Genomic DNA, 18,741 nt, shown 5'->3' on the forward strand with positions numbered 1-18,741 from the left:
CTTGAACCAAGCCCAGTTCAACACACCCTATGACGTCATTGTGCCATGACGTATATTTCCGCCATCTTGGTTTATGTCAAAAACCTTCAAAATGCTACTTCTATCACAAATCTTGTCCAATCATCTCGGAACTTGGCACACATGATCTTCTGGCCATCCTTGATGAAAAACATCGAATAGATTTGTCAAATTAAAAACCGTTTTCCCGCTAAAGCCAATCAAATTTGGCGGCAAAGCCCCCAAACAGGAAGTGAGCCGATTTCTCAGCATCCCTTCGACATATCATAACCAGACTTGGTATATAGACCCATGGCCTCATAAAGGTGACACTGATTGAATTTGGTGACCATTGACCTCTAGGGGGCGCTGTTATTAATGTCGATGTGTTTTGACTCCTCTCTCTTCACATGCGTGTATTTATAACTTATTTTCAATGTCTGGTGATACTATCAGACCTCCTTATATAGCTCATATATTACTTCTTGCAGAAATATCCGCGAAAGCCAATGATATTCGACCGCGAACCCCCCAAACCGGAAACACGCCAATATCTCAGCAGCCCTTTGACATATCATAACCAAACTTGATATATAGACCCATAACATCATCATGGGGACACTCACTGAATTTGGTGACCATTGACCTCTAGGGGGCGCTATAATTAATAAAGACGTGTTCTAACTCCTCTCTCTTCAGATGAGTACATTTCAAACTTATTTTTCATGTCTGAGGATACTGCCAGACCTCCTTATATAGCTTATAAATAATTTTTCATTGCAACATCAGAACTTGGCCGCCATGTTGAAAGTTGTCAAAATCAGTTGAAAATTTCCACAGGCCACAAATTATGTCCAATCTTCATGAAACTTGGCATATATGATCTTCCGTCCAAGCTGAACAAATATCTTAAACCGCTTTCTCAGATTCAAAACCGTTTGGCCGTGACAGCCAATCAAACTCGAGTGGCGCTCATTAATGGGTAGACTGTGCACTCGTGTGGCGATAAGCGGTACTTAATGTATAATGCAACAATGACTATATTTACCATTCCGCCCACCTACAATATAAACTGCAATTCCCACTGGATTCGATGCTTCACGAACTACCTCCAGAACGGATGCTTGTTTACATTGTGTCTCTTTTAGGGATATTGTTCCGATTACCCCTATGTATTTGTGACATTTGTTCTGTCAGGCAGACTGTATTGCGCCCTTACCTCTAGGTGGGGTCCTTTTCCCATTTACTCATCCCACCGGCTGTCGGTATTGCCGATTTCCGAGACGGTCGTCATGTAGCCCCCTGGCCGATTACGTCCATCCGGCAGAATTAGCCTACCGAGTCCGATTATGCTTGACACCCACATTGCTGCTCGCAGCTATATTTGGGTGTCAAGCAACTATGTTGCGAGACAACCTATTGTTTTTGTATGAATTCTTATTGGGTGTCAAGCAACTATGTTGCGAGACAACCTATTGTTATTGTACGAATTCCTATTATTATTATTATTGGGTGTCAAGCAACTTTGTTGCGAGACAACCTATTGTTATTGTACGAATTCCTATTATTATTATTATTATTATTATTATCCTTCAATGGGAGTCAATGGCAGCCCATAGAACCGCTTGGCGAAAAGTTGTGAAATTTGGCACACTGGTTCAGGACAGCCCCATTAGCCCATTGTGCGAATCTCAGGTCGCTAGCCCAACAGCTCTAGCGCCACCAACAGGTCAAAGTTGGGCATGCATTCATGTTCATAACTTTCGACCCATTCGACCAATTTTCACAAACCAGGTATCATTGGATTCCCTGAACCAAGCCCAGTTCAAAACACCCTATGACGTCATTGCGCCATGACGTATATGTCCGCCATCTTGGTTTATGTCAAAAACCCTCAAAATGCTACTTCTATCACAAATCTTGTCCAATCATCTCGAAACTTGGTACACATGATCTTCTGGCCATGTTTGATACAAAACATTGAATAGATTTGTCAAATTCAAAATCGTTTGCCCGCTACAGCCAATCAAATTTGGCGGCATAGCCGCCAAACCGGATGTAAGCCCATATCTCAGCAGCCCTTTGACATATCATAACCACCCTTGTTACATAGACCCATGACCCCATAAAGGTTACACTGAATGAATTTGGTGACCTTTGACCTCTAGGGGGCGCTGTTATTAATGTCGATGTGTTTTGACTCCTCTCTCTTCACATGAGTACATGTAAAACTTATTTTCAATGTCTAGTGATACTAACAGACCTCCCCGTATAGCTAGTATATTATTTCTTGCAGAAATATCCGCGACAGCCAATGATATTCGACCGCGAAGCCCCCAAACCGGAAACACGCCAATATCTCAGCAGCCCTTTGACATATCATAACCAAACTTGATACATAGACCCATAACATCATCATGGGGACACTCAATGAATTTAATGACCATTGACCCGTAGGGGGCGCTATAATTAATGAAGACGTGTTTTAACTCCTCTCTCTTCACATGAGTACATTTCAAACTTATTTTTAATGTCTGAGGATACTGCCAGACCTCCTTATATAGCTTATTAATTATTTCTCATTGCAACATCAGTACTTGGCCGCCATGTTGAAAGTTGTCAAAATCAGTTGTAAATTTCCACAGGCCGCAAATTATGTCCAATCTTCATGGAACTTGGCATATATGATCTTCAGACCAAGTTGAACAAATGTATCAAACAGCTTTCTCAAATTCAAAACCGTTTGGCCGTGACAGCCAATCAAACTTGACAACGCTCATTAATGGGTAGACACTGCACTCGTGTGGCGACAAGCGGTACTTAATGTATACTACAACAATGACTATATTTACCATTACGCCGACTTACAATATAAACTGCAATTCCCACTGGATTCGATGCTTCACGAACTACCTCCAGAACGGATGCTTGTTTACATTGTGTCTCTTTTAGGGATATTGTTTCGAATACCCCTATGTATTTGTGACATTTGTTCTGTCAGGCAGACCGTATTGCGCCCTTACCTCTAGGTGGGGTCCTTTTCCCAATTACTCAACCCACCGGCTGTCGGTATTGCCGATTTCCGAGGCGGTCGTCTTGTAGCCCCCTGGCCGATTGCGTCCATCCGGCAGAATTAGCCTACCGAGTCCGATTATGCTTGACACCCACATTGCTGCTCGCAGCTATATTTATTATTATTATCCTTCAATGGGAGTCAATGGCAGCCCATAGAACCGCTTGGCGAAAAGTTGTGAAATTTGGCACACTGGTTCAGGACAGCCCCATTAGCCCATTGTGCGAATCTCAGGTCGCTAGCCCAACAGCTCTAGCGCCACCAACAGGTCAAAGTTGGGCATGCATTAATGTTCATAACTTTCGACCTATTCGACCAATTTTCACAAACCAGGTATCATTGAATTCCTTAAACCAAGCCCAGTTCAACACACCCTATGACGTCATTGCGCCATGACGTATATTTCCGCCATCTTGGTTTATGTCAAAAACATTCAAAGTGCTACCTCTATCACAAATCTTGTCCAATCATCTCGAAACTTGGTACACATGATCTTCTGGCCATCCTTGATGAAAAACATCGAATAGATTTGTCAAATTCAAAACCGTTTGCCCGCTAAAGCCAATCAAATTTGGCGGCGAAGCCGCCAAACAGGAAGTGAGCCGATTTCTCAGCATCCCTTCGACATATCATAACCAGACTTGGTATATAGACCCATGGCCTCATAAAGGTGACACTGATTGAATTTGGTGACCATTGACCTCTAGGGGGCGCTGTTATTAATGTCAATGTGTTTTGACTCCTCTCTCTTCACATGCGTGTATTTAAAACTTATTTTCAATGTCTGGTTATACTATCAGACCTCCTTATATAGCTCATATATTACTTCTTGCAGAAATATCCGCGAAAGCCAATGATATTCGACCGCGAACCCCCCAAACCGGAAACACGCCAATATCTCAGCAGCCCTTTGACATATCATAACCAAACCATTGACCTCTAGGGGGCGCTATAACTAATAAAGACGTGTTCTAACTCCTCTCTCTTCAGATGAGTACATTTCAAACTTATTTTTCATGTCTGAGGATACTGCCAGACCTCCTTATATAGCTTATAAATAATTTCTCTTTGCAACATCAGAACTTGGCCGCCATGTTGAAAGTTGTCAAAATCAGTTGAAAATTTCCACAGGCTACAAATTATGTCCAATCTTCATAAAAATTTGCATATATGATCTTCAGACCAAGCTGAACAAATGTGTTAAACAGCTTTCTCAAATTCAAAACCGTTTGGCCGTGACAGGTAATCAAACTTGACGGCGCTCATTAATGGGTAGACACTGCACTCGTGTGGCGATAAGCGGTACTTAATGCATAATGCAACAATGACTATATTTACCATTCCGCCCACTTACGATATAAACTGCAATTCCCACTGGATTAGATGCTTCACGAACCACCTCCAGAACGGATGCTTGTTTACATTGTGTCTCTTTTAGGGATATTGTTCCGAATACCCCTATGTATTTGTGACCTTTGTTCTGTCAGGCAGACTGTATTGCGCCCTTACCTCTAGGTGGGGTCCTTTTCCCATTTACTCATCCCACCGGCTGTCGGTATTGCCGATTTCCGAGGCGGTCGTCATGTAGCCCCCTGGCCGATTGCGTCCATCCGGCATAATTAGCCTACCGAGTCCGATTATGCTTGACACCCACATTGCTGCTCGCAGCTATATTTGGGTGTCAAGCAACTATGTTGCGAGACAACCTATTGTTATTGTACGAATTCCTATTATTATTATTATTATTATCCTTCAATGGGAGTCAATGGCAGCCCATAGAACCGCTTGGCGAAAAGTTGTGAAATTTGGCACACTGGTTTAGGACAGCCCCATTAGCCCATTGAGCGAATCTCAGGTCGCTAGCCCAACAGCTCTAGCGCCACCAACAGGTCAAAGTTGGGCATGCATTCATGTTCATAACTTTCGACCCATTCGACCAATTTTCACAAACCAGGTATCATTGGATTCCTTGAACCAAGCCCAGTTCAACACACCCTATGACGTCATTGCGCCATTACGTATATATCCGCCATCTTGGTTTATGTCAAAAACCTTCAAAGTGCTACCTCTATGACCAATCTTGTCCAATCATCTCGAAACTTGGCACACATGATCATCTGGCCATGTCTGATGCAAAACATCGAATAGATTTTTCAAATTCAAAACCGTTTGCCCGCTAAAGCCAATCAAATTTGGCGGCAAAGCCGCCAAACCGGATGTAAGCCCATATCTCAGCAGCCCTTTGACATATCATAACCAACCTTAGTATATAGGCCCATGACCCCATAAATGTTACACTGAATGAATTTGGTGACCTTTGACCTCTAGGGGGCGCTGTTATTAATGTCGATGTGTTTTGACTCCTCTCTCTTTACATGAGTACATTTCAAACTTATTATTAATGTCTGGTGATACTATCAGACCTCCCCGTATGGCTAGCATATTATTTATTGCAGAAATATCCGCGACAGCCAAAGATATTCGACCGCGAATCCGCCAAACCGGAAACACGCCAATATCTCTGCAGCCCTTTGACATATCATAACCAAACTTGATACATAGACCCATAACATCATCATGGGGACACTCAATGAATTTGGTGACCATTGACCCGTAGGGGGCGCTATAATTAATGAAGACATGTTTTAACTCCTCTCTCTTCACATGAGTACATTTCAAACTTATTTTCAATGTCTGATGATACTGTCAGACCTCCCCATATCGCCTATGAAGTATTTCTCATGGCAACATCAGAACTTGGCCACCATGTTGAAAGTTGTCAAGATCAGTTGTAAATTTCCACAGGCCACAAATTATATCCAATCTTCATAAAACTTGGCATATATGATCTTCACACCAAGCTGAACAAATGTGTCAAACAGCTATCTCAAATTAAAAACCGTTTGGCCTTTACAGCCAATCAAACTTGACGGCGCTCATTAATGGGTAGACACTGCACTCGAGTGGCGCTCATTAATGGGTAGACACTGCACTCGTGTGGCGACAAGCGGTACTTAATGTATAATGCAACAATGACTATATTTACCATTCCGCCCACCTACAATATAAACTGCAATTCCCACTGGATTCGATGCTTCACAAACTACCTCCAGAACGGATGCTTGTTTACATTGTGTCTCTTTTAGGGATATTGTTCCGATTACCCCTATGTATTTGTGACATTTGTTCTGTCAGGCAGACTGTATTGCGCCCTTACCTCTAGGTGGGGTCATTTTCCCACATAATGCTCATCCCACCGGCTGTCAGTATTGCCGATTTCCGAGGCGGTCGTCATGTAGCCCCCTGGCCGATTGCGTCCATCCGGCAAAATTAGCCAACCGAGTCCGATTATGCTTGACACCCACATTGCTGCTCGCAGCTATATTTATTATTATTATTATTATCCTTCAATGGGAGTCAATGGCAGCCCATAGAACCGCTTGGCGAAAAGTTGTGAAATTTGGCACACTGGTTCAGGACAGCCCCATTAGCCCATTGAGCGAATCTCAGGTCGCTAGCCCAACAGCTCTAGCGCCACCAACAGGTCAAAGTTGGGCATGCATTCATGTTCATAACTTTCGACCCATTCGACCAATTTTCACAAACCAGGTATCATTGGATTCCTTGAACCAAGCCCATTTCAAAACACCCTATGACGTCATTGCGCCATGACGTATATGTCCGCCATCTTGGTTTATGTCAAAAACCCTCAAAATGCTACTTCTATCACAAATCTTGTCCAATCATCTCGAAACTTGGTACACATGATCTTCTGGCCATGTTTGATACAAAATATTGAATAGATTTGTCAAATTCAAAACCGTTTGCCCGCTACAGCCAATCAAATTTGGCGGCATAGCCGCCAAACCGGATGTAAGCCCATATCTCAGCAGCCCTTTGACATATCATAACCACCCTTGTTACATAGACCCATGACCCCATAAAGGTTACACTGAATGAATTTGGTGACCTTTGACCTCTAGGGGGCGCTGTTATTAATGTCGATGTGTTTTGACTCCTCTCTCTTCACATGAGTACATGTAAAACTTATTTTCAATGTCTAGTGATACTAACAGACCTCCCCGTATAGCTAGTATATTATTTCTTGCAGAAATATCCGCGACAGCCAATGATATTCGACCGCGAATCCCCCAAACCGGAAACACGCCAATATCTCAGCAGCCCTTTGACATATCATAACCAAACTTGATACATAGACCCATAACATCATCATGGGGACACTCAATGAATTTAATGACCATTGACCCGTAGGGGGCGCTATAATTAATGAAGACGTGTTTTAACTCCTCTCTCTTCACATGAGTACATTTCAAACTTATTTTTAATGTCTGAGGATACTGCCAGACCTCCTTATATAGCTTATTAATTATTTCTCATTGCAACATCAGAACTTGGCCGCCATGTTGAAAGTTGTCAAAATCAGTTGTAAATTTCCACAGGCCGCAAATTATGTCCAATCTTCATGGAACTTGGCATATATGATCTTCAGACCAAGTTGAACAAATGTATCAAACAGCTTTCTCAAATTCAAAACCGTTTGGCCGTGACAGCCAATCAAACTTGACAACGCTCATTAATGGGTAGACACTGCACTCGTGTGGCGACAAGCGGTACTTAATGTATACTACAACAATGACTATATTTACCATTACGCCGACTTACAATATAAACTGCAATTCCCACTGGATTCGATGCTTCACGAACTACCTCCAGAACGGATGCTTGTTTACATTGTGGCTCTTTTAGGGATATTGTTTCGAATACCCCTATGTATTTGTGACATTTGTTCTGTCAGGCAGACCGTATTGCGCCCTTACCTCTAGGTGGGGTCCTTTTCCCAATTACTCAACCCACCGGCTGTCGGTATTGCCGATTTCCGAGACGGTCGTCATGACCCTCTGGCCGATTACGTCCATCCGGCAGAATTAGCCTACCGAGTCCCATTATGCTTGACACCCACATTGCTGCTCGCAGCTATATTTGGGTGTCAAGCAACTATGTTGCGAGACAACCTATTGTTATTGTACGAATTCCTATTATTGGGTGTCAAGCAACAAAGTTGCGAGACAACCTATTGTTTTTGTATGAATTCTTATTGGGTGTCAAGCAACTTTGTTGCGAGACAACCTATTGTTATTGTACGAATTCCTATTATTATTATTATTGGGTGTCAAGCAACTATGTTGCGAGACAACCTATTGTTATTGTACGAATTCCTATTATTATTATTATTGGGTGTCAAGCAACTATGTTGCGAGACAACCTATTGTTATTGTACGAATTCCTATTATTATTATTATTGAGTGTCAAGCAACTTTGTTGCGAGACAACCTATTGTTATTGTACGAATTCCTATTATTATTATTATTATTATTATTATTATTATTATTATTATTATTATCCTTCAATGGGAGTCAATGGCAGCCCATAGAACCGCTTGGCGAAAAGTTGTGAAATTTGGCACACTGGTTCAGGACAGCCCCATTAGCCCATTGAGCGAATCTCAGGTCGCTAGCCCAACAGCTCTAGCGCCACCAACAGGTCAAAGTTGGGCATGCATTCATGTTCATAACTTTCGACCTATTCGACCAATTTTCACAAACCAGGTATCATTGGATTCCTTGAACCAAGCCCAGTTCAAAACACCCTATGACGTCATTGCGCCATGACGTATATTTCTGCCATCTTGGTTTATGTCAAAAACCTTCAAAGTGCTACTTCTATCACAAATCTTGTCCAATCATCTCGAAACTTGGTACACATGATCTTCTGGCCATGATTGATACAAAACATTGAATAGATTTGTCAAATTCAAAACCGTTTGCCCGCTAAAGCCAATCAAATTTGGCGGCGAAGCCGCCAAACAGGAAGTGAGCCGATTTCTCAGCATCCCTTCGACATATCATAACCAGACTTGGTATATATACACCCATGGCCTCATAAAGGTAACACTGATTGAATTTGGTGACCATTGACCTCTAGGGGGCGCTGTTATTAATGTCGATGTGTTTTGACTCCTCTCTCTTCACATGCGTGTATTTAAAACTTATTTTCAATGTCTGGTGATACTATCAGACCTCCTTATATAGCTCATATATTACTTCTTGCAGAAATATCCGCGAAAGCCAATGATATTCGACCGCGAACCCCCCAAACCGGAAACACGCCAATATCTCAGCAGCCCTTTGACATATCATAACCAAACTTGATATATAGACCCATAACATCATCATGGGGACACTCACTGAATTCTGTGACCATTGACCTCTAGGGGGCGCTATAATTAATGAAGACGTGTTTTAACTCCTCTCTCTTCACATGAGTACATTTCAAACTTATTTTTAATGTGTGATGATACTGCCAGATCTCCTTTATATAGCTTATGAATTATTTCTCATTGCAACATCAGAACTTGGCCGCCAGGTTGAAAGTTGTCAAAATCAGTTGTTAATTTCCACAGGCCACATATTATGTCCAATCTTCATGAAACTTTGCATATATGATCTTCAGACCAAGCTGAACAATTGTTTTAAACAGCTTTCTCAAATTCAAAACCGTTTGGCCGTGACAGGCAATCAAACTTGACGGCGCTCATTAATGGGTAGACACTGCACTCGTGTGGCGCTCATTAATGGGTAGACACTGCACTCGTGTGGCGACATGCGGTACTTAATGTATAATGCAACAATGACTATATTTACCATTCCGCCCACTTACGATATAAACTGCAATTCCCACTGGATTAGATGCTTCACGAACTACCTCCAGAACGGATGCTTGTTTACATTGTGTCTCTTTTAGGGATATTGTTCCGATTACCCCTATGTATTTGTGACATTTGCTCTGTCAGGCAGGCTGTATTTCGCCCTTACCTGTAGGTGGGGTCCTTTTCCCATTTACTCATCCCACCGGCTGTCGGTATTGCCGATTTCCGAGGCGGTCGTCATGTAGCCCCCTGGCCGATTGCGTCCATCCGGCATAATAAGCCTACCGAGTCCGATTATGCTTGACACCCACATTGCTGCTCGCAGCTATATTTTTTTATTATTATTATTATTATTATCCTTCAATGGGAGTCAATGGCAGCCCATAGAACCGCTTGTCGAAAAGTTGTGAAATTTGGCACACTGGTTCAGAACAGCCCCATTAGCCCATTGAGCGAATCTCAGGTCGCTAGCCCAACAGCTCTAGCGCCACCAACAGGTCAAAGTTGGGCATGCATTCATGTTCATAACTTTCGACCTATTCGACCAATTTTCACATACCAGGTATCATTGGATTCCTTGAACCAAGCCCAGTTCAACAAACCCTATGACGTCATTGCGCCATGACGTATATTTCCGCCATCTTGGCTTATGTCAAAAACCCTCAAAATGCTACTTCTATCACAAATCTTGTCCAATCATCTCGAAACTTGGCACACATGATCTTATGGCCATGCTTGATACAGAACATCGAATGGATTTGTCAAATTCAAAACCGTTTGCCCGCTACAGCCAATCAAATTTGGCGGCGTTGCCGCCAAACCGGATGTAAGCCCATATCTCAGCAGCGCTTTAACATATCATAACCAACCTTGGTATATAGACCCATGACCCCATAAAGGTTACACTGAATGAATTTGGTGACCTTTGACCTCTAGGGGGCGCTGTTATTAATGTCGATGTGTTTTGACTCCTCTCTCTTCACATGAGTATATTTAAAACTTATTTTCAATGTCTAGTGATACTATCAGACCTCCCCATATAGCTCATATATTACTTCTTGCAGAAATAACCGCGACAGCCAATGATATTCGACCGCGAAGCCGCCAAACCGGAAACATGCCAATTTCTCTGCAGCCCTTTGACATATTATAACCAAACTTGATATATAGACCCATAACATCATCATGGGGACACTCAATGAATTTGGTGACCATTGACCCGTAGGGGGCGCTATAATTAATGAAGACGTGTTTTAACTCCTCTCTCTTCACATGAGTACATTTCAAACTTATTTTTAATGTCTGAGGATACTGCCAGACCTCCTTATATAGCTTATAAATAATTTCTCATTGCAACATCAGAACTTGGCCGCCATGTTGAAAGTTGTCAAAATCAGTTGAAAATTTCCACAGGCTACAAATTATGTCCAATCTTCATAAAACTTTGCATATATGATCTTCAGACCAAGCTGAACAAATGTGTTAAACAGCTTTCTCAAATTCAAAACCGTTTGGCCGTGACAGGTAATCAAACTTGACGGCGCTCATTAATGGGTAGACACTGCACTCGTGTGGCGATAAGCGGTACTTAATGCATAATACAACAATGACTATATTTACCATTCCGCCCACTTACGATATAAACTGCAATTCCCACTGGATTAGATGCTTCACGAACCACCTCCAGAACGGATGCTTGTTTACATTGTGTCTCTTTTAGGGATATTGTTCCGAATACCCCTATGTATTTGTGACCTTTGTTCTGTCAGGCAGACTGTATTGCGCCCTTACCTCTAGGTGGGGTCCTTTTCCCATTTACTCATCCCACCGGCTGTCGGTATTGCCGATTTCCGAGGCGGTCGTCATGTAGCCCCCTGGCCGATTGCGTCCATCCGGCATAATTAGCCTACCGAGTCCGATTATGCTTGACACCCACATTGCTGCTCGCAGCTATATTTATTGGGTGTCAAGCAACTTTGTTGCGAGACAACCTATTGTTATTGTACGAATTCCTATTATTATTATTATTATTATTATTATTCTTATCCTTCAATGGGAGTCAATGGCAGCCCATAGAACCGCTTGGCGAAAAGTTGTGAAATTTGGCACACTGGTTCAGGATAGCCCCATTAGCCCATTGAGCGAATCTCAGGTCGCTAGCCCAACAGCTCTAGCGCCACCAACAGGTCAAAGTTGGGCATGCATTCATGTTCATAACTTTCGACCTATTCGACCAATTTTCACAAACCAGGTATCATTGGATTCCTTGAACCAAGCCCAGTTCAAAAAACCCTATGACGTCATTGCGCCATGACGTATATGTCCGCCATCTTGGTTTATGTCAAAAACCCTCAAAATGCTACTTCTATCACAAATCTTGTCCAATCATCTCAAAACTTGGTAGACATGATCTTCTGGCCATGTTTGATACAAAACATTGAATAGATTTGTCAAATCCAAAACCGTTTGCCCGCTACAGCCAATCAAATTTGGCGGCACAGCCGCCAAACCGGATGTAAGCCCATATCTCAGCAGCCCTTTGACATATCATAACCACCCTTGTTACATAGACCCATGACCCCATAAAGGTTACACTGAATGAATTTGGTGACCTTTGACCTCTAGGGGGCGCTGTTATTAATGTCGATGTGTTTTGACTCCTCTCTCTTTACATGAGTACATTTCAAACTTATTATTAATGTCTGGTGATACTATCAGACCTCCCCGTATGGCTAGCATATTATTTATTGCAGAAATATCCGCGACAGCCAAAGATATTTGACCGCGAAGCCGCCAAACCGGAAACACGCCAATATCTCTGCAGCCCTTTGACATATCATAACCAAACTTGATACATAGACCCATAACATCATCATGGGGACACTCAATGAATTTGGTGACCATTGACCCCTAGGGGGCGCTATAATTAATGAAGACATGTTTTAACTCCTCTCTCTTCACATGAGTACATTTCAAACTTATTTTCAATGTCTGATGATACTGTCAGACCTCCCCATATCGCCTATGAAGTATTTCTCATGGCAACATCAGAACTTGGCCACCATGTTGAAAGTTGTCAAGATCAGTTGTAAATTTCCACAGGCCACAAATTATATCCAATCTTCATAAAACTTGGCATATATGATCTTCACACCAAGCTGAACAAATGTGTCAAACAGCTATCTCAAATTAAAAACCGTTTGGCCTTTACAGCCAATCAAACTTGACGGCGCTCATTAATGGGTAGACACTGCACTCGAGTGGCGCTCATTAATGGGTAGACACTGCACTCGTGTGGCGACAAGCGGTACTTAATGTATAATGCAACAATGACTATATTTACCATTCCGCCCACCTACAATATAAACTGCAATTCCCACTGGATTCGATGCTTCACAAACTACCTCCAGAACGGATGCTTGTTTACATTGTGTCTCTTTTAGGGATATTGTTCCGATTACCCCTATGTATTTGTGACATTTGTTCGGTTAGGCAGACTGTATTGCGCCCTTACCTCTAGGTGGGGTCCTTTTCCCATTTACTCATCCCACCGGCTGTCGGTATTGCCGATTTCCGAGGCGGTCGTCATGACCCTCTGGCCGATTACGTCCATCCGGCATAATTAGCCTACCGAGTCCGATTATGCTTGACACCCACATTGCTGCTCGTTATTATTATTATCCTTCAATGGGAGTCAATGGCAGCCCATAGAACCGCTTGGCGAAAAGTTGTGAAATTTGGCACACTGGTTCAGGACAGCCCCATTAGCCCATTGAGCGAATCTCAGGTCGCTAGCCCAACAGCTCTAGCGCCACCAACAGGTCAAAGTTGGGCATGCATTCATGTTCATAACTTTCGACCTATTCGACCAATTTTCACAAACCAGGTATCATTGGATTCCTTGAACCAAGCCCAGTTCAAAACACCCTATGACGTCATTGCGCCATGACGTATATGTCCGCCATCTTGGTTTATGTTAAAAACCCTCAAAATGCTACTTCTATCACAAATCTTGTCCAATCATCTCGAAACTTGGTACACATGATCTTCTGGCCATGCTTGATACAAAACATTGAATAGATTTGTCAAATTCAAAACCGTTTGCCCGCTACAGCCAATCAAATTTGGCGGCATAGCCGCCAAACCGGATGTAAGCCCATATCTCAGCAGCCCTTTGACATATCATAAACACCCTTGTTACATAGACCCATGACCCCATAAAGGTTACACTGAATGAATTTGGTGACCTTTGACCTCTAGGGGGCGCTGTTATTAATGTCGATGTGTTTTGACTCCTCTCTCTTCACATGAGTACATTTCAAACTTATTATTAATGTCTGGTGATACTATCAGACCTCCCCGTATGGCTAGCACATTATTTCTTGCAGAAATATCTGCGACAGCCAATGATATTCGACCGCGAAGCCGCCAAACCGGAAACACGCCAATATCTCTGCAGCCCTTTGACATATCATAACCAAACTTGATACATAGACCCATAACATCATCATGGGGACACTCAATGAATTTGGTGACCATTGACCTCTAGGGGGCGCTATAATTAATGAAGACGTGTTTTAACTCCTCTGTCTTCACATGAGTACATTTCAAACTTATATTTAATGTCTGAGGATACTGCCAGACCTCCTTATATAACTTATGAATTATTTCTCATTGCAACATCAGAACTTGGCCGCCATGTTGAAAGTTGTCAAAATCAGTTGAAAATTTCCACAGGCCACAAATTATGTCCAATCTTCATAAAACTATTCATATATGATCTTCAGACCAAGCTGAACAGATGTGTTAAACAGCTTTCTCAAATTCAAAACCGTTTGGCCGTGACAGCCATTCAAACTTGACGCCGCATATTAATGGGTAGACACTGCACTCGAGTGGCGCTCATTAATGGGTAGACGCTGCACTCGTGTGGCGACAAGCGGTACTTAATGTATAATGCAACAATGACTATATTTACCATTCCGCCCACCTACAATATAAACTGCAATTCCCACTGGATTCGATGCTTCACGAACTACCTCCAGAACGGATGCTTGTTTACAGTGTGTCTCTTTCAGGGATATTGTTCCGAATACCCCAATGTATTTGTGACATTTGTTCTGTCAGGCAGACTGTATTGCGTCCTTACCTCTAGGTGGGGTCCTTTTCCCATTTACTCATCCCACCGGCTGTCGGTATTGCCGATTTACGAGGCGGTCGTCATGTAGCCCCCTGGCCGATTGCGTCCATCCGGCAGAATTAGCCTACCGAGTCCCATTATGCTTGACACCCACATTGCTGCTCGCAGCTATATTTATTATTATTATTATTATTATTATTATCCTTCAATGGGAGTCAATGGCAGCCCATAGAACCGCTTGGCGAAAAGTTGTGAAATTTGGCACACTGGTTCAGGACAGCCCCATTAGCCCATTGAGCGAATCTCAGGTCGCTAGCCCAACAGCTCTAGCGCCACCAACAGGTCAAAGTTGGGCATGCATTCATGTTCATAACTTTCGACCCATTCGACCAATTTTCACAAACCAGGTATCATTGGATTCCTTGAACCAAGCCCATTTCAAAACACCCTATGACGTCATTGCGCCATGACGTATATGTCCGCCATCTTGGTTTATGTCAAAAACCCTCAAAATGCTACTTCTATCACAAATCTTGTCCAATCATCTCGAAACTTGGTACACATGATCTTCTGGCCATGTTTGATACAAAATATTGAATAGATTTGTCAAATTCAAAACCGTTTGCCCGCTACAGCCAATCAAATTTGGCGGCATAGCCGCCAAACCGGATGTAAGCCCATATCTCAGCAGCCCTTTGACATATCATAACCACCCTTGTTACATAGACCCATGACCCCATAAAGGTTACACTGAATGGATTTGGTGACCTTTGACCTCTAGGGGGCGCTGTTATTAATGTCGATGTGTTTTGACTCCTCTCTCTTCACATGAGTACATGTAAAACTTATTTTCAATGTCTAGTGATACTAACAGACCTCCCCGTATAGCTAGTATATTATTTCTTGCAGAAATATCCGCGACAGCCAATGATATTCGACCGCGAAGCCCCCAAACCGGAAACACGCCAATATCTCAGCAGCCCTTTGACATATCATAACCAAACTTGATACATAGACCCATAACATCATCATGGGGACACTCAATGAATTTAATGACCATTGACCCGTAGGGGGCGCTATAATTAATGAAGACGTGTTTTAACTCCTCTCTCTTCACATGAGTACATTTCAAACTTATTTTTAATGTCTGAGGATACTGCCAGACCTCCTTATATAGCTTATTAATTATTTCTCATTGCAACATCAGAACTTGGCCGCCATGTTGAAAGTTGTCAAAATCAGTTGTAAATTTCCACAGGCCGCAAATTATGTCCAATCTTCATGGAACTTGGCATATATGATCTTCAGACCAAGTTGAACAAATGTATCAAACAGCTTTCTCAAATTCAAAACCGTTTGGCCGTGACAGCCAATCAAACTTGACAACGCTCATTAATGGGTAGACACTGCACTCGTGTGGCGACAAGCGGTACTTAATGTATACTACAACAATGACTATATTTACCATTACGCCGACTTACAATATAATCTGCAATTCCCACTGGATTCGATGCTTCACGAACTACCTCCAGAACGGATGCTTGTTTACATTGTGGCTCTTTTAGGGATATTGTTTCGAATACCCCTATGTATTTGTGACATTTGTTCTGTCAGGCAGACCGTATTGCGCCCTTACCTCTAGGTGGGGTCCTTTTCCCAATTACTCAACCCACCGGCTGTCGGTATTGCCGATTTCCGAGACGGTCGTCATGACCCTCTGGCCGATTACGTCCATCCGGCAGAATTAGCCTACCGAGTCCCATTATGCTTGACACCCACATTGCTGCTCGCAGCTATATTTGGGTGTCAAGCAACTATGTTGCGGGACAACCTATTGTTATTGTACGAATTCCTATTATTGGGTGTCAAGCAACAAAGTTGCGAGACAACCTATTGTTTTTGTATGAATTCTTATTGGGTGTCAAGCAACTTTGTTGCGAGACAACCTATTGTTATTGTACGAATTCCTATTATTATTATTATTGGGTGTCAAGCAACTATGTTGCGAGACAACCTATTGTTATTGTACGAATTCCTATTATTATTATTATTGGGTGTCAAGCAACTATGTTGCGAGACAACCTATTGTTATTGTACGAATTCCTATTATTATTATTATTGAGTGTCAAGCAACTTTGTTGCGAGACAACCTATTGTTATTGTACGAATTCCTATTATTATTATTATTATTATTATTATTATTATTATTATTATTATCCTTCAATGGGAGTCAATGGCAGCCCATAGAACCGCTTGGAGAAAAGTTGTGAAATTTGGCACACTGGTTCAGGACAGCCCCCTTAGCCCATTGAGCGAATCTCAGGTCGCTAGCCCAACAGCTCTAGCGCCACCAACAGGTCAAAGTTGGGCATGCATTCATGTTCATAACTTTCGACCTATTCGACCAATTTTCACAAACCAGGTATCATTGGATTCCTTGAACCAAGCCCAGTTCAAAACACCCTATGACGTCATTGCGCCATGACGTATATTTCTGCCATCTTGGTTTATGTCAAAAACCTTCAAAGTGACAAATAGATTTGTCAAATTCAAAACCGTTTGCCCGCTAAAGCCAATCAAATTTGGCGGCAAAGCCGCCAAACAGGAAGTGAGACGATTTCTCAGCATCCCTTCGACATATCATAACCAGACTTGGTATATATACACCCATGGCCTCATAAAGGTAACACTGATTGAATTTGGTGACCATTGACCTCTAGGGGGCGCTGTTATTAATGTCGATGTGTTTTGACTCCTCTCTCTTCACATGCGTGTATTTAAAACTTATTTTCAATGTCTGGTGATACTATCAGACCTCCTTATATAGCTCATATATTACTTCTTGCAGAAATATCCGCGAAAGCCAATGATATTCGACCGCGAACCCCCCAAACCGGAAACACGCCAATATCTCAGCAGCCCTTTGACATATCATAACCAAACTTGATATATAGACCCATAACATCATCATGGGGACACTCACTGAATTCTGTGACCATTGACCTCTAGGGGGCGCTATAATTAATGAAGACGTGTTTTAACTCCTCTCTCTTCACATGAGTACATTTCAAACTTATTTTTAATGTGTGATGATACTGCCAGATCTCCTTTATATAGCTTATGAATTATTTCTCATTGCAACATCAGAACTTGGCCGCCAGGTTGAAAGTTGTCAAAATCAGTTGTTAATTTCCACAGGCCACATATTATGTCCAATCTTCATGAAACTTTGCATATATGATCTTCAGACCAAGCTGAACAATTGTTTTAAACAGCTTTCTCAAATTCAAAACCGTTTGGCCGTGACAGGCAATCAAACTTGACGGCGCTCATTAATGGGTAGACACTGCACTCGTGTGGCGCTCATTAATGGGTAGACACTGCACTCGTGTGGCGACATGCGGTACTTAATGTATAATGCAACAATGACTATATTTACCATTCCGCCCACTTACGATATAAACTGCAATTCCCACTGGATTAGATGCTTCACGAACTACCTCCAGAACGGATGCTTGTTTACATTGTGTCTCTTTTAGGGATATTGTTCCGATTACCCCTATGTATTTGTGACATTTGCTCTGTCAGGCAGGCTGTATTTCGCCCTTACCTGTAGGTGGGGTCCTTTTCCCATTTACTCATCCCACCGGCTGTCGGTATTGCCGATTTCCGAGGCGGTCGTCATGTAGCCCCCTGGCCGATTGCGTCCATCCGGCATAATAAGCCTACCGAGTCCGATTATGCTTGACACCCACATTGCTGCTCGCAGCTATATTTTTTTATTATTATTATTATTATTATCCT

Source organism: Gadus macrocephalus, chromosome 12, assembly GCF_031168955.1.
Source record: "Gadus macrocephalus chromosome 12, ASM3116895v1".
Lineage (NCBI taxonomy): Eukaryota > Metazoa > Chordata > Actinopteri > Gadiformes > Gadidae > Gadus > Gadus macrocephalus.